The following is a 12,446-nucleotide window of genomic DNA, read 5'->3' as shown; positions in this document are numbered from 1 at the left end:
CCGACATACCACCCACGGTTGTCAAATCGAGCAATCGTCTCTTGAAACTCGATTTTCATTCTTATTCCCAATATGATGATGGAGATGGAATGACGTATTGTCGTACTAGTGCGAAAAGGATCACTTGTTTTCATACGTGTGGGAGAAATGTTGTTTATGCTTATGCTAATGCCCTTCGAATAATGAAAAATAAACTTCGATGGGTACTGTAAAAAATCATTGTTTTAGGCGTGCGTAAATGTTTACTTAACACATCGTGACGTAATGTACGATTTTGTAACAACCATAAAAAAATCATTTTTCAGACGATTTTGCGTGCGTCAAAGTGAGGAGTCTAGGGTACATGGACTGGCGTGCGTAAACCATCACTTTGCGCACTCGATTTATTATCGAGTGAATAGGAAATTAAAATGAATTGAAGAGATTTTTTTTTGCAGGATGTTACGGCATACGTTTCTGCTTCTATGTTTTTTTGATCAGTGGTTGGAGGGGAAGTTCAGCGAATGAGAGGAGGAAATGGATCGAGTAATACTAAAGGAATGAGATAGATCCAGGGGATTACGAGGGTAATGGGGGCTGAAGGGGCAGCCACGTGAACTCGTGTGTATGGAAACGATCTAAAGAGCCGTCTTTTGCTAATTTTTTTTTTTAGGTTGAAGGGGGTTTCTGCGACCGCATCAGAACCAGAGGACACGTGCTCACATTCGGTGTGCGGCTCGCACAGATAAAATAATCAATTGATTCTGAGAAATAATCAACGGAAGTCGAGGGTAAAATGTTTTTTTTCATTCTCACTTTTTCGAACGGAAGGTGAAATACAATTTTTTTTTATTTTCAAAATAAATTGGAAAATTTGTAAATTTTTAAAATAAATTTGGAACATAGCCAATTTCTTCCCCTAAGATCAGAGATCAGGCCCCTGGGCCTGACACGAAAATTGTGTTTTTTTTTCCAATCGTCACTTTTTCCCCATAAAAAATCAAATCCAAAAAATCAAACAAAAAAAAATGCCAATTTCAAACAGATTCTCACCCCCTTGACAAAGCTATTTCCCTAGACGAAAACTCGACTGAAATTTCAGAAAATCCAATATTTTCCAAGATTAAATTTCCTAAGATGAAAACAATCGAATGGAGTTGAGTTCAGTATGCAATCAGCCAGGTACAATGCGAGGAAAATGGCTTATTGATTTCAGAACAGAGAAAGTACAATTCAGTCGAAACTCGGAAAGTGGAGGTACGATGGACCGAGGGAAAATGGAAAAGATGAAGATGGAGATATATAAACGGAGAAAACATTGTGACGAATGACAGGTGAAACAGAGACAGATGTTTGACTGTGGTGGAAGGAATTTGTGCAGTGGAATGACGAGGGGGTGGTGAGGGGGTGGTGCAGAGAGCGAATGGGAGATGATGAGGGGGATGAAGGAGAGGGGAAAGGCAAAACTGGATGGAATGACTAACGTGCCTTCTGAATTGAGTTCTTTGAAACCCTTCACGTCGCCATTTTGATTCTCTATGGCGACTGATTCTGCGCTCAGGCGAATCACCATGAAAATTTCATGAATGAAAATTCCATTCTCATCAGTCAAACAATAACTCCGCTATTGTTATTTTTTTATTATAGAAGACGTGATTAAAAATTTCCGGTACAGTTCTTGAAAACTGTTATTATACAGTTTCACTGAATTTTCATTTTTTCAAATAATAATTCATGATGATATTTTACGGAATAAACTCGGTATTTTTGTTTAATTACCCGAGGATTGTTAATAGAAATCAAGTAAATAATTCATGTGTTGTTTTTCTAATAGAGAGATATCCATTTGAAAAATTAAATTTGTAAATGAAAAATGAAAAATTCCGTAAAAGAAGATAACAAATAAGATCAAATGGTTTTTCATTAAAAAATTATAAAACACTTGGATTTTCGACTCGTCCCGGAAATTAATGTTCACGTAATTTTTATAGAATATTTTTCAGTGTAAAAAAAAAAGAAAAAAGAGTTCAGACGATAATCGTAGAAATAGTAAAAAGTGGCAAAAGAGGAAATACATAGAAATCGAAAAGCCTCGGGGGAAAATGGAAGTGCAGTGGCAAAAGCCGCCAAGGGCGAATGTCAATTGAAATAGCTCAGCATAATGAAAAGAAACCCGTGGGTAACGAAAAAGAAAAAAAAAATCCCTCCGCGTTTGAAAAATTCTCTGGGATTTCATTCAACTCAATTAATCCGCTGCAACATTTATCCAGTTTTTACCAACTGAAACGAAATTTCACGCATTTTTTTGCACCCCTTGCCCTGAATTTGAGAGAAAAAAAAGCAGAGAGTGGAGAAATCCACAGCAATTATTCTCCGTGTCTATTATACGCCTTATCTACACATACTGTATTCATTCGCGCATGGATATGATGATATGGCCACGGTAATTATTTTCTCCCTGTCATGTCTCTAATTGGATAATTCACCAGCAAAATATTCAAATGTGACATAAAATTTATTGAATGAAGTGTCTCATTTTATTCATATAATAATTCTTTTAACCCTTTGAATCTTCAATTAAAATGTAAATTGTTCAATTCATTTGTTGACATGAAATATCAAGGTAGAAAAAAATTTAAAATAAATAAATAAATAAATTTTAAAATAAATTTAAAATAAATAAATTTTCGCATCGTCGTTTCCCAATTTATAACAAACTGATAATTAAAAGAAAAAGGGGGGATTTTTGAAAATGTTTGCACGAAAATAAGAACGCGGAATAATAAAATAACGTGATTGAATTAAAATCCAAGGAAATAGGATTAACTATCTTCGGATGGAAACTCTGAAGATCCGTCTATCTTCAATTTTCATTACTGCTAATGACGTAAACTACAATAAGAACCGAGAGGAAATACCAGATCGAAATGATTCAACTATCTCACAAAATGAGTATTGAATTTTTGTCACCCCGGAAACATTGAAAATCGCGACTGAGTGACATTTAGTCACTGAAAATTCATTCAGCACGAGTCACCCCAACTTCCTGTTGCCCATTAAACTCAATTTGTGGATATAAATCCGGTTGGGGCCATCGAACCTCGGAAAAGGTTGAAACAAGACCCGATCAGCTTACGAAACCAATACACCCCCCTGATTCAATGAATTGAACAATTCATTTCAATTATTCGCTCCAATTATTCCATCAATCACATCAACTTGACGGTGAAAATACATCGGACCAATCATACCGATTAATTCAATTCATTCCAGAAATATCCGCGATACTATTCTTGTCGCAATTGTACGCGGAAAATCGAAAGGATATTCTTCACTCTTTCGAAAGTACAGGGAAAATCTACTAATCGAAAATTGATTTTAAAATATTTATTTGCCTTTTTAAATCGGGTTATCGTTTAAGAATTCATTTTTTCCCATTCCAAAAAGAAATATCTCAAAACGATAATTCAGAGAAAAAGTTTTTAAAATTAGAAACCTTCACTGTATAAATAACCGATCATGAGAAAAATGTCCCTTCCACACATCTACCCCCAAAACAATAAAAAAACTAATTAACTCTCCAGATCTGTCAATGAATTTTCATCCCCCTAAAATCCTAAAATCAGCCGAACAACCCCTGAAATAAATAAATAACTCATTTCCCCCCGATTTCTCCCGATGAGTAAAATCATCTCATGTTTTTCATACAGTAGCACTCACGTCGATCGGTCATAAACCGATTTAATCCTCATCCACATTGGCTCGTAAATAACATCCACCAGTTTTGTCCTGCATTGGAAACTAGTCACCCCACCCACAATAAATTCAATCCCATGAAATCATGACGAGATCATGACTGATATGACTCCAGTAAATTGTTACTTTATTCCACAATTCATGTACCCCCTCCCCCTATTTTTACAGACAGTTATATCTAATAGAATCAATCACTCTTCCCTCGTTGGTTCACCACTATTTATTGGATGTACCTCACTCCATTTTTCCTCCCCCTACCATCCACCATCCCTACCACCTTCCCCCTACCGACTCTTTTCGTGGTTTACGGTATTGCAAAAATAGTAATCACACCTTTCTCCCACGAGAATTATAGTTTTTCCCTTTTCTGTTGAATTATAACGAGAGGCCGATACACATCCTTCCTGATACCCCATATGCACATCTATGTACCAATGAATTTAGTGCACACAAATCTCGGGTTTAAACGAGGTGAAAGTTATTTCGTATCTCGTTGAATAGTACCTACTCTACCATTAAACCAGTCTAGACGTGTCCCCTTGTTTTCTGGAGGAATTGAGAGAGATTTAGAAAAAGAAAGAAAAAAAAAAAACTTTTGAATATACGTAAGAGAGTTTCACTTGTCATTATCGCTGACACGGGTTATTGATCATGATCATGATCTCGAGATTCATAAATACATCATCGGCTCTCGTGTTTAGCAATCGCTCTTTTTTTTTATATATATTCCCGTTCATGGCTTTCGCGAGCATTAAGGGGAAGAAAGGGGGAGGGGGGAGTGGGGCAATTACTGCAATTGCCGCAATGAGAAAAATTCACTGGAAAACTTGCCGGCGTTTGTGTAATTATATTTTTATGCCTTTAGTGAAATTGTTTAAAACGATTTTTATAGCGTTTATTGCATTTTTTAGTTATGGAATTTCAGGATTATTTTTGCCGCAAAAAATCAATATTTTTTGTATTTTTTTTATTAAAACTATTAGGGTATAATAAATTTCTTGAAATTATTATTAATTATGAATTATTAGTATGAGACTAATTTTTGAAAATAATTGAATTATCTTTTGTAATATAAACACCCGATAAATCACGAATCATAAAAAAAAAATAAAATGAAAAACCATTTTCCAAAATTGCCACTAAATAAATTCTCTCCCCCTGAAAATTCATTCTCACCAATTTTCAGTGAAACGTTAATTTATCGTGTATCTCCCCCAACTCGACGCTTTCTCATTCAAAATCCTCTTGTCAAATATTCCCTCAGTGTTTTTCACTCTGAACTGATCGTCAACCTCCCCAGGGGTTTTCCGAGGGAATGGAAATGTGTAATATACATGGGACAATCCCCAGAGCATTGCCACAGGATATGTGAAGACAGGAGGACAACGAAACACTGGGATTGCACATGTTCCATTTCACTCTTCAACACCTCCATTTTTTTTTTAAATGTCCCATGATGTTATTGAAAAAGTCGAGGGATTTATTTTGTCGAGATATGTTTGTTTGTTACTTGCTGTGCACAATCGTCGACGTGTGGATGACCTTGAGAAAGGAATCCGGTCCGACAACCAGCGATCGACACAACCTGGTGCAGGGATTTTTTTTTTGCAAGGAGTTGCTGAAGAGTTTTGTATGGGCCTTGGTCCCCCTACCCCCACCCCCCCATTCCCCCTCGGGGTATCATCTTAATGTACTTAAGGGAAACAATTTGATTGGAGAGCCTGATGAGAGGATTCTGGGTCATCACCAACAAACATCATTTCTCCATTTTCTTTTTTCATCATCACGTATTTAATTATCTCGTTCGTTAATTTTTTTCCATGGAATCCATTGGGATTGATCCATGGAATTATTTTGTCAGAAGTAATTGATTTTGAAGAAATTTTTTAAACGGTAAATAGCGAATTTAAATTTCAATCTGGAATTAATTGTTCTTGATTGAGAAATATATTTGTAGAGGGCTTTCAGAAGATTTTTAATTATTCACATATTTAATTAATTATTCATATTGAAACTTATGAAATTGTTCGGGCCCAAGTAATTTATTCCTTCCCTACCTATCATAACGATTTATTCTTTCATTTTAATTCTACGATTTTTTCGTGTAAATTGAGGAGAAATTCGCGATTTCTGATGGAACAATTCGATGGGATTTAATTCCACTGGATATTCCACTTGAATGCGGAAAATAAAATGAAATTATTGAACTGGTGTGAATGAGAGAAAAATTCCATTAAAAATTGAAAAGGAATCTGGAATTTAGAGTGCAGCAATTTAAATTGGAGGAATTTTTCTGTCCATCACAGCATCCGGAATTAAATAATCGATTACGTGGTAAAAAAAAAAACAGAAATTATATTCCATCCAAGAATTTTAATAATCAAAAAGAATCTACTCTTTTCTAAAAATCCTGTGTTTGCCTCAAAAAAAATTATATCCTCGATTAGTCCCTAATTAATTCTCAATCAGATGAACAAGAACATTAATTATCTAATTATTGATAATAGAAAGAGTACTAATCGGAAAATTTCCTAAATTAAACTTCAATGAATAGTTGGAGGAAAAATTCCTCGCGAATTTACCGAAAAACAATGAGCGAATTGAAATCTCAAAAAACTTCATCGGATGATTTATCATTAATGTCGCAATCTCTAGTTTTTTCCCCGAGTAATGGATTTAATACCATGTCCAGAACCCGGTAAAAATTCATTTGATGATGTAGAGACATAAATCACTGAATTCGTTCCACTCGTTTTTCCCCCCATCGACTTTCTGGGAGAAGAAACGTCTTCGTTAAGAAACCATAACGGGACAGAATCTCCACCGGAGAGGGAGACGAAAAAATAATGGGAATAAAGGGGATGACGATTAGGAAATAAAAAAAATAAATAAAAATAATCCAGGGAGATGGACATGACTAATAGTGGGTTCACATCGTGTTCAAGTCTCGACTCATCTTTCGCGTATGTAGGTAGTCAGGTGGAGTCCTTAAATTCCTTGAATAGCCAGACGAGAATGAAATGAGAAAGGGGGGAACAGTGATTCTCAATGCTTGGATCATTAATCCCCCAATTTGCAGACCCCCTCGACAAAAAGTACAAAAATTGACAGAAAAAAAACGCCAAAGCAAACCAAAAGCAATAATTCCAAATCCATAAAATATTAAAATCGATATTATTACCGATATCGTGAGTCTATTTTTTATAAATTTTTGGGAAAGTTTTGTTAATTTTTGCAAAACTTTACTGAGAACGTTGAAAATTATCTTTCCAATTGGGTTCACACGAAAATAGAAAATCGAATGTCAATTTCAGCCGAAAAGTTGTGAATAAACCTCCAATAATCCCCAATATAAATAAACCCGAAACTATACAAAAATAAACAAAAAACCGCAATCGACATTCGATAAACATGGAAAATTGAAGTTTAATCTCCCCGAACAAAATTGAAATGAAAATTTCACTGAGTCCACACAGAAGACGGAATAGTAAAACGATAAAGATTCGAATTTATTTCACCTTGGAAACAAGTTCCCAGAGGAACTGAAGAATAAAAAAACTAATGCATGAATAGCAAATGGAATGACAAAAAGAATAAAACATTCGAAGTGTATAATCATAATGTATACCAGAGGAGAGGAGTCGAGGAAGTTTCTTCTCAGCGAAGAATTCAATGAATATCGTATACAGAAACACTCAGAATGTCAAATGTGCATACATATCATTAGTTATGTATGCATAAAACAAAAAAAAAGCCAACAAGTAAAGTATCGTTTTCACTCCAAGGAAGTAAAACGCGTACACTTAAGATATCAAATGTTACACCGGTCTTTATTCACCCTAATGATCATAGAAATCACAATAAAAAGCGAATAAAAATGTAAACAATAACCAAACGACATCTACGATAAATGATCCCCCCCCCCCCACGAATTGTTACAGAAGAATAATTAATAATGCCAGAGTTAAAAATTTCGTCAGTTAGAATCTATCTTTCATGGCATCTCCCAACAGATCTACAAATTACAGAAGAATAATTACCACAAATATCCCTAGAAAGTCAATCCCTGCGAAAAAAAAATCCTCAACATTGAAATATGAGTACACGAATACCTTTCCATTGTTGGGATATTTTTTACGTCAATAGACACAATGTTTACCAAGACTTGGGGTATTCAACAACACGAGTGAAGAGAATAATACCATCCAAATGGATTTTTAAACGTTCACTCAACCAATCCTCCATCATACATTATAACGGTTTAATGTTTCATACATTGCCACTGTTGCATTTAACGTATATATATTCAAGCTTTGTTAACATGTAGTAGAGTCATAAGACAACTCCAGGAAAACCAGGAAATATAGTTTGCAACTGCCAAGTCCCGGACGTCTTGTTCTACATATAAATCTTTCTAACTGTTACATTCACTGATCGTTTCAAGATTTGTTATTGCGTTCCATCTACCACCAAACCCCCGGTCAACAATTTTACTGAAGCATTCTTTGTCCTCGCACTTGACAATGGAATTTCAAATTATTTTCCTGACATATCGCCTGACCAGCAATTTCAACTTAATGCCCTCCTATAACTGTCACGTGGATGATCGTATTAATGATTGAGAAATAAATTTCCCCGAGAATCTGTCTCTGGCTTTGCCAAATTTTTATATAACAATATAGCTTTCCGTGGAATTAACTTGATTGTTTAATAATGAGTAAGATGAGTAATTAGAGTAGAATTTATTTGTATCAATCATGATGATTAATATAATCCTTTTGTTATACATAATCGAATATGATTATTTGTATTAGATAAAAAGACGGATTTTAATAAAATATTTAGTTATTACGATAAGTCGAATATTTTTTATTGAATCTCTAACTATTATTTTTCAATGAATCACCGATGCCTATAACTTTCCGCGCTAATTTAAAAAATAATTAATGCAATCATATTTCCCCTTGGCAGATCCGTGAAACTGTCAAAGTGATTGATAATTAATTTCAATTAAAATGACATCAGGACGCCGGAATTTTAACGATTTTTTTCCCTCAATGACCTTCAGTGTCCATTAAAAAAAAATTGTAATCAGACACCGTGTAATAACTAAGAAATCTACCAGTGGAATTCGCAAATGAGGAATGCTATTTTTGTCGAAAGTCACACAAATGATAAATGAACGCGCTAAACTGGGTTAACGATCTTATAAGGGGAAAAATAAATTCCAGAGCAATTCACATTGCAAATTCATAATAAGATAACTGCCGAAAAATTTTTCCTCCATCATGCGAATAAACGATTATTTCCGTGATATTAATTCAGTGCTGAACGTGTTGGTGCACCTGCTGTGAACACCTGAAAGAGCATCACCGGAGGCCATTCAACCCACTCGAATCACCTGAGAGAGTGAGAATGATAATGCGGGGGCGTTTCAATTCAACTGAGAAAAAAATATTATATTTCACCCAAGGATTGATACAGAAGAAAATATCATTTTCCTCGAGGCCAGTAATTTTCAAATCTAAAAATTACCCCTAGCACAAATTACTACCTCGCCGAATAAATTTACTACCGACAAGAAAATATTTCAACGTGAATTTTTGAGAAATTGGTAAGTGAATTTACGAAGTTATTTACCATAAGAATTTTTTTGGTCTACCATATATTATTTTTATTATTTTCCAGATTTTCCAATTTGCAAATTTTTTTAGAGAAAATAATTTAGCCGATTTACCAAGTATCAAATGTAGAAATTCAGAATCAAACGTCCCAATAAATAGCCCATCCCCTTCTCGGCCCTCGAGTCCCATGAATTACTCAATAATTGAAGATAAAAGACGAAAGTAGTATTGAGAGTGAAGTGGTCTGCAGTTTGCTGCTCGCGTGTTTAGTCTAGAAGCCACATGAAAGCCCTCACTTGAAACTAATCTTAATAATCGTCGAACGAGCCTGGCTTTTTCCCTCTCGACTCTTCCACTTGAGAGTAGACAAGTAGCTTCAACCGACTAAAAGGACCTTTATCCTTCTCGCCATCTACCCAATTCAATATTGATTTTATTGATTCCCCAACGATGCAGACAAGTGCAGACATCAAACACCGATAGAAAAGATTTCTCTCTCGCTTATCCCTTTGACAGCCCCAAAGAATTCCCCATTAAGAGGAAACTACTTCCAATTTTTTAATCCACTAGCTATTGAATTAAGATTTCTCATACGTTCAAGATCAATTAATAATAATTGGATAAGAGAAATAATGGCAGTATCCCTAAAAGGCACATAACACTCCAACTTAATTTGCAGACTAATAAAAATCATCTCACACCAACCGAACTAAACGAAACTTTGTCGATTACCGACAATGGAATTTCATTACCTTGAAACAAGTTTTTAATTATTTTAATAGTCATCAAAGTGCTCCATACCCTGAGTAAAAAAAATGTATCCAAAGTTTCAATAGAAATTCTTTCCCAACTCGTTATTAAAGTCCTGAAACTTTAATGTCCTGGGTAATTACAACTTTCTGATGAGTGAAATAAAAACAATTTTACCAGTAATAATGATAAAATAGTTACATGTGAAGATGGGGAGGATGACGGTAATAAAACGATGACCAGTGAGAATTTTTACACCTGTGGAAGAGGCAATGAAATTCCACAAGGCAACAAAAGACACCTGAATATCCAGCTATTCTCTTTTTGCCAGGGTAATTGGCAGGTCGGTGTTATATTCTCTATTCCCGACGATTTCGGGGCGTAGACAGGGAGGAAAACACGATAAAGGTGCAACAGGAGGTGAAGAGGGAAGATCGTAAATCCAAGGATAAAAGGCTGTGGGGGCTTTTGCCACTGGTTAGGATTTTGCACCAACGAGTGAAAGAGTTTTGGTTGAATTTACGGGTGCAAAAGGACAGACCTCGTGGTCTTTTCGTTGGACTAATGGGACTCGACTCGTTTATATCGTACGTTTGAATCTCCCCCACGGTCTCACGAATTCACATTGTTCTCGTAAAACATGCTATAGTTTTTCAGTGGAGAGGGGGGAGAAAAAATGTAAATATTCGACAATAAAGAGAGAAAAACTCACCGAAAAGGCTGGATCGAGGAACAAATCCAGTGGATTCGAGTAGTTTTCGATTTATCGTCGATGAGGCAGTAACTGACATCCACTGAGACCAGTTTATGACCGGTACAGAATTCTTTGGAAACGTTACACCACTTTATGCTCACAGATATAAAAATCCATTAAAAATTCACCCGGAATGAAAAATCATTTTTGTCTGCAATATCAAAGTTTTCTAGTTTTTACTTTCTAATGGAATAAATAATTGTTCAAATAAATTTAATTGTGGCTTGAAAAGTTATCGTCTTTCAATCAGCATTTAATTAAATTTTAATTGGGATTTCGATAGAATTTAATTAAGATCCAGTCGAGGTCTAATCGGTTTCACATAAGTTGCTCAAGTCATGAATTGAATAGCAGAAATTGAGTTATTAGAAACATCATTGGACTAATCCAATTAAAAATAATTCAATTATTTCCTGGTTTTCCAAAGATTTTTATGTCTGTGGAGCAGAATCAGAGAAATTTGAAGGAAAAAAAAAAGAAAACACTAGAATTTCAGCTCTCAGGGCTGTCACAAGCACACATCACTCACCTGCAACAAATAAAAAAATCACTCATTACTTAATCGCACTAATGGAGAGCGATAAACATACCGAGATAAAATATAATTACACAAATCAAATTCGTTCTATTTCCCAAAGTGGTCGGTGCATTAAATCAACATTTAATCGCTGCTTGTGGATTATTTCAGTGAATAACAAGAAAAATTTATACCCCTCAATAAAACACTGAAATATCACCTCATCAAGTATTCATATTATGTACCCCGATAATTGCAATGAATTATAAAATTCCATCCATTTCCAAATGAGTATACGTCGTTAAATAAGTAATGTATAGCAAGCCGACTAATGAACATTTTCCGATTAAAATTGTAATCAATATTCCATGTACAGGTTGGGAATCGTAAATATCTGTCCATTCAATCCCAAATAGCTCAATTCAGAAGTCAAAATAGATTTGACAGGGGAAATTGCAATTAAATCGCAATTCAGTTATCAATTATGGAACAATTACCTCTGGATCTACCGCGATAATTGTTATGAATTAATTAATTAATTTAAAATAAGTGAAAAAATTATTAAATGCTAATAGTATCACGTGAATGAATAATTCTCATTAATTATCCTAGTCCATCAAACAAGTTTTCAAACGGTGAGAATTCTTCAAGAAATATTTCGACATTCAAAAATGATCTAACCTCAATCTATGGCGAAAATCAAATTTTCATAAGGAAATTATGACGCAACAAATCCCAAACTCGATTAAATCAGTTGTGTTCATGTCAGGAAACGAATTAATTAATTAATCACGTCTTAACACGCGTTAATGAGTGATCAAAACACATCTGAGGATAAAACCCAATCACGAATTATTGTAATTGTCTCGAAAAAGAAATGCCATAAAATGTTATATAGGTTAGATACCCCCCAAGATCCTCAACATGAAGACAAAAAGTTTTATGAAACGATATTGTCTTTGTTATTTCCATAAATGAGAAATAAAATACGTACGAAACGGGCGAAAATCAAATTTTCATAATGAAATTATGACGCAACAAATCCCAAACTCGATTAAATCAGTTG

General features: G+C 34.7%; 1 protein-coding gene across 2 annotated transcripts in view; it reads right to left on the bottom strand.

Annotated features, from left to right (window-relative positions):
- Positions 1-12,446, bottom strand: part of LOC105266950 (TOX high mobility group box family member 3) — a 116,552-nt gene that overhangs the window by 103,640 nt on the left and 466 nt on the right. For both annotated transcript variants that reach the window (XM_011305463.1, XM_011305464.1), the window contains exon 2: positions 10,822-11,392. The gene's annotated coding sequence lies outside the window, so the exon portion shown is untranslated. The remainder of the gene's footprint in view (positions 1-10,821; positions 11,393-12,446) is intronic.

Source organism: Fopius arisanus, unplaced genomic scaffold (genome assembly GCF_000806365.1).
Source record: "Fopius arisanus strain USDA-PBARC FA_bdor unplaced genomic scaffold, ASM80636v1 scaffold00043, whole genome shotgun sequence".
Classification (NCBI taxonomy): Eukaryota; Metazoa; Arthropoda; class Insecta; order Hymenoptera; family Braconidae; genus Fopius; species Fopius arisanus.
This window is presented reverse-complemented; position numbering and strand designations above follow the sequence as displayed.